A 6,297-nucleotide genomic window follows, 5' to 3' on the forward strand; every position below is an offset into this window, starting at 1 on the left:
GGGAGCTGCCAATGGGTGCTCTGCACCCACCATTTTTTCTCTAGGCCTGCCATCTAGGTATTCAGGCTCTTTCTTAAAAATTCCAGCAGGATGAGGAGGGAGCTGCCTAACCTAGCTAGTAGGAAATGCAGGAAAGGGGGGGTGGCCTAAACTCTGACCCTAGAAAGGAGTTAAGCACCTAACTCTGCTCACGCTTCACAGCTATGAACCCTATCTGGGAGTTGGGCACCTAAACCATGGCAGCCCTTCTCTATAAAAGCAGGAGCCAATAGCCCTCTCTTACAGGCTAGTAGTTAGAGCACTCATCCTGCATGTGGTAGCCTTGGGTTCAAGTCCCCACTCTGCCTGACATCAAGGGACTTGAACCAGGTAAGTGCTCTAACCAGGAGAGGATTCTGGGTTGTATCTCAGTCTCTTGTTGAAGCTGTCCCCCTGCGTAAAATACCTACATTTGCCAAACCAGCTGGATTTATTTCTTTGACAGGGTAACCAAATTGTTGGATGGGGGAATGCGTTGTACACAATATACTTAGACCATTGGTGCAAACACTATGTATAGACACAGTCCCACATGACATTCTGATAAGTAAGCTGGAGAAACGCAGGCTTGCCATAACTACCATTAAGTGGATACATAATTAAACAACCCCAGAGTAACTATTAATGGAATGATGTTGTATCTGAGGGAGGTCTCAAATGGGGTTCCATAGGGATCTGTTCTGGGTCTGCTGTTTAACATATTTATTAATGATGTGGATATAGGAATAGAGAGCATACTGATCAAATTTGCAGATGATGCAAAACTGGGGGGGTTGCTAGCACTTTGGAAGATGGAGCTAAAATTCAGAGGCATCTTGATAAATTGGAGAACTGGGCTCTAGACGACAAAATGAAATTCAACAAAGACAAATGTAAGGTTCTACACTTAGGGAAGAAAACCCAATACAGAGTGGGCGATAACTGGCTTGGCGGCAGCAGCACTGCTGAGAAGAATCTGGGAGCTGTGGTAGATCACAGGCTTAACATGATCCAGCAATGCAATGCTGCTGCAAAAAAAAAAAGTAAATGCAATTTTAGGTTGCATTAATAGAGGCATAGCATGCAAGCCACAGGTGATAGTACCACTCTAGGTGAGCTGGTTAGGCCTTGGCTGGAGTATTGTGTCCAATTTTGGTCACCGATGTATAGAAAGGCTATAGAGAAATTAGAAAAGACCCAGAGGTGAGCTACAAAGATGATCAAAGGGATGGAATGCAAGCCATACAAGCAAAGGCTGAATGAACTGGGGATGTTTAGTTTGGAAAAGAGAAGATTGAGAGGGGATATGATAGGTCTTCAAATACTTGACAGCCACCATAAAAAAGATGGAGAAAAATTGCCCTCTTGCCACAGAGGGCAGGGCAAGAGGCCATAGGTTCACACTACAGCATAGCAGATTTATATTAAATCTAAGGAAACACTTCCTAACTGGAAGAACAGTAGGACAATGGAACAGATGCCTAGGGAGGTTGTGGAAGCTTCTTTACTGGGGGTTTTCAAAAGGAGGCTGAATAACCAACAGTCATCTGGATGGTTAAAAAAAAAACCCAAATCCTGCATCTTGGCAGGGGGTTAAATTAGATGACCTTTGTGGTCCCTTATAACTCTTACAAGTCTCAATAGTCACTGGGCCAGAGTGTGATTATAACTTAGCAGTTAACATGCTTCCCTAGAGTGTTCTAGGTTCCAGTCCCTGCGTCACGTACCAGCTGAATGCTCTAACTTACTGGGCTGTAGGGCCTAAAGGGGAGGGGGGGTGTGCAACACCCCCATCCCTGCTGTTTTGTTGAGGGGCAGATCCAGTGGGCACACTCTTAGGCAGCCTTTGAGCATGTCTACCAGATTGGGGTCTGCAGGCAATTTAGGCATAGAAACACCTCGTTTAGGCTCTCAACTGGTTGGTGGTGACAAAAATTTAAGTGGCAGGGGGCCTTTAGGTACCTAGATGGCTAGGTGGTTTTGAAAATCCAATTGTTGCCTAAATGTTGGACTTTGTCCACTGAGGTGGCAGTCTCCCATGTGACTCTAGCCCATAATAGGCTATGTCTTACCCAAACCCCTTCTATCCTCCGAGCACTGCAGAATTGTTCTTCCAAATGCATTAGTCCAGTCCAATTTAAGTGTGTTACAATTCCTCATATCTAGCCACCATCTGACTTTGGCACCATTTGATCTCCTGCTTTATGCCTACTGACTCCCTACTTTCCTTAATACCCAGCTTGCAACATCCCCTCCCTAAGCATTTTAGAAAACTGATTTAAGTAGTGCCCCCCACCCCGCTAACCCACTTGAGTTATTCTGCTTCCCATACTCCAAAGAACAGCCTAGCTCTGCTTCACAACACTGGGCCTAAGATGTGTGTGCTACTGCTCAGATAACCTAGCTAAGCTGGAAGTAGCCTGGGGGTGTAGAGGGGATTTGTAGGAGGATCCACTCACAGGTCTGGAACAACTGCTGTGTAACTGAACAGCTGCCTCAAATGAAGTTTGACAACACAGGCTATAAACATTTGACATAGTAAATGGAGCCTATGCTTAGGAAGGCTGCTCAGCTTCCCCCAGTGGGTGGATTCCTTGCTCTGCAAAGCTGCCCCTGCTCTCTATTTCTAGTTGATGCTATTTGCATTGGAAGCAGGATTCTGAGGAGTTCCCACCTGGCTGGCTGGGGAGCAACTGAAGATACTAAGGGTACGTCTACACTACGGGACTATTCCAAATTTGCATAAACCGGTTTTGTAAAACAGATTGTATAAAATCGACTGCGCGCGGCCACACTAAACACATTAAATCGGTGGTGTGCGTCCACGGTCCGAGGCTAGCGTCGATTTCTGGAGCATTGCACTGTGGGTAGCTATTCCGTAGCTATCCCATAGTTCCCGCAGCCTCCCCCGCCCCTTGGAATTTCCAGGTTGAGATCCCAGTGCCTGATGGGGCAAAAATCATTGTCGCGGGTGGTTCTGGGTAAATGTCATCAGTCACTCTTTCCTCTGGGAAAGCAACGGCAGACAAGCATTTTGCGGCTTTTTTCCCTGGATTGCCCTGGCAGATGCCATAGCATGGCAATCATGGAGCCTGTTTTGCCTTTTGTCACTGTCACTGTATGTGTACTAGATGCCGCTGACAGAGGCGATTCAGCAGCGCTACACAGCAGCATGCTTTTGCTTTTGCATGACAGCAGAGATGGTTATCAGCCATACTGTACCATCTACCAATCCATAAATTGGTAAAAAGATGAGCATGGTTACCAGTCGTTTTGCACCATTTGCTGCTGTCATAAGTGCCCCTGGCTGCTCTTAGCCAGGGGCGCAAAAGCCAAAATTGGGAATGACTCCCAGAGTCAATCCCTCCTTTTTGGTATCTAAAAATAGAATCAGTCCTGTCTAGAATTTGGACAAGTGTATTAGAGAACCACTGTATCATAGAACCAGAGAGCACAGCTGCTCTGTATCAGATCCAGCAGAAATAATGAGCTGTATGCTATTCACAGGGGGTGCTCCTGCAACAACCCCACCTGTTGATTCCATTCTTCCCCCAGCCTTCCTGGGCTACCGTAGCATTGTCCCCCCACTTGTGTGATGAAGTAATAAAGAATGCAGGAAGAAGACACAGTGACTTGTTAGTGAGAAATGAGTGGAAGGCAGCCTCCAGCTGCTATGAGAGTCCAGACAGGACAGTAAGGAGTGTGGAGGAGAGGAGCCCAGCATCCCTCTGCTAGTCCAGGGGCAATTGAATCTTTTCTTTACACATGAAGGGTGGGGGCTGATGGAGCTCAGCCCCCTGTTGCTATGATGACGATGGTTATCAGCCATACTGTACCATCTACCAGGAAAAATTAGGACCAGGCGCCCTTCATTGACCTCACTGATGCTAGTACGCATGGTTACCAGTCCTTTTGCACTGCCCCATATGCCAATAGGCTGATGGTACAATAAGACTGATACCCATCATCATCATCAGCCACCCATAGCGGGGCGGGGGAGCAAGGATATTGGCGTTGAGTGCTGCAGCATCGTGTCTATCTGCAGCATTCAGTAAAGATAGGGTGACATGTAAAAGAGTCAAGAGAGGATTGTTTTCCCTTTCACTTCTGGGGGTGGGGGGTGCGTAAATTGCCGAGCTATGCCCTGACCCACCGCTGACACTGTGTTTGACCCTAGAAGCATTTGGAGCTCAGCCAAGAATGCAAATACTTTCGGAGACTGCAGGAACTGTGGGATAGCTTGAGTCCTCCAGTCCATGAGCGTCCATTTGATTCTTTGGCTTTCCGTTACGTTTGTCACGCAGCAGTGCGCTGAGCCCCTGCTATGGCGTCTGTCTGGAGATTTTTTAAAAATGATTTTGAATTTCATCTTCTGTAACGGAGCGCTGATAGAACAGATTTGCCTGCCCTTACAGCGATCACATCCGCATGGTCCATGCGGGAGCTCTTTCTTTATTTTGATTTTTAACTGCATTGCCACACGTGCTGATCTGAGCTCCACGCTAGGCAAACAGGAAATATTCAAAAGTTCGCGGGGCTTTTCCTGTCTACCTGGCCACTGCATCCGAGTTCAGATTGCTGTCCAGAGTGGTCAGTGGTGCACTGTGGGATACCGCTCGGAGGCCAATACCGTCGATTTGCAGCCACACTAACCCTAATCCGATATGGTAATACCGATATTAGCGCTACTCCTCTCGTTAGGGAGGAGTACAGAAACCGGTTTAAAGAGCCCTTTATACCGATATAAAGGGCCTCTTAGTGTGGACGGGTTTGGCGTTAAATCGGTTTAATTCTCCTAAAACCGGTTTAAACGCGTAGTGTAGACCAGGCTTAAGTTTATGAGTTTGGACTCTAGCACACTGGGGCTTGGGTACTGTTGTTATTTCCCAGCGAGGGTGACAGATGAGGACAAGGACCCTGCATGTGATCACAGCTGCATGATTCTTTGGCAAGGAAAAATTGAGGCCTGATGCAGAAATACCATACTACACTACAGCAGGTCCAAGCCCACACTTAACTTCAGCGATAGAGACACAGTGCCTTCATAGCAGGAAAAAGTAAAACCCTAAACAACTCTCAACTGCTTGGGTGACAGATAAAAGGACACAGTTCAGATGCCCCACACAGCAGATCCAAGTGTTCGTACAAGAAGCTAGGTGTAGAGAATGGCACTTTCTGCAGTTTGAATAGGCACTAAAGACTTGATTAGGTTCAATCCTTCATTGCAAAAGGGCCAGAGATACAGGGTTTAGTCCAATGGTTCTCAACCAGGGGTATGTGTACCCCTGGGGGCACACAGAGGTCTTCCAGGAGGCATGTCAACTCATTTAGATATTTGCCTAGTTTTACAACAGGCTACATAAAAATCACTAGCAAAGTCAGTATAAACAAATTCATACTGACAATGACTTGTTTATACTGCTCTATCTACTATATCAGCTGTTCTCAAACTGGGTCGTGACCACAAAGTGGGTCATGAGTTTGTTTTAATGGGGTTGCCAGGGCTGGCATTAGACTCACTGGGGCACAAGGCAGAAAGCCTGAGCAACTTCGCTTTGCAGGGACTCCCTGTGGCTTGGGGCCCCAGGCAATTGCTCTGGTTACCACTCCCTAATGCCAGCCTTGAGAGTAGGAATAGACATAATGTGGAGAAAAACTTGTTACTGGAGCTTCACTGCTTCTCAGAATGAGAGGGCTCACAAGTGAAAAACAGGCTCAAGAATCACACTGAAAGGGAAGTACAATATTTATATTCCAGCTGATTTATAGTTACATGGTAAAAATGAGAAAGTCAGCACTTTGTCAGTAATAAAGTGGCTGTGACACTTTTGGTTTTTTATGTCCGATTGTGTAGTTTTTAAATGAGGTGAAATTTGGGGGTACACAAGACAAATCAGAGTCCTGGAAGGGGTAGAGTAGTCTGGAAAGGTTGAGAGCCCCTGGTTTAGTCTACCTGTAGCAGAGAAGTGGGGCTCAGATTGAGCTGCCAAATAAGTTCCTTGCTCAAGCATCTCCAACCCTTCATACTGAAAGCATGTCTTCCACCTACAGCTTATGGTGTGCCATGGTTCTCAACCCCATCCCCTTATACCAGCCCTGCAGCTTCCCCTTGTATGGGAAAACAGCCTAACTTCGCCAGTACTCCCGTGGAACCTATCCCCCTACATAAATGCAGAGGCTGCTCTCACACCTACATTAGAGTAGAGTGAGGTGCAGGACTTTGTGAAGGCCCAGGGATTCAGGGGTAAGTGGTGGCCATTCCCATGATTAACATTTAAG

This window comes from Mauremys mutica, chromosome 1 (genome assembly GCF_020497125.1).
Source record: "Mauremys mutica isolate MM-2020 ecotype Southern chromosome 1, ASM2049712v1, whole genome shotgun sequence".
In the NCBI taxonomy this organism is placed as follows: domain Eukaryota; kingdom Metazoa; phylum Chordata; order Testudines; family Geoemydidae; genus Mauremys; species Mauremys mutica.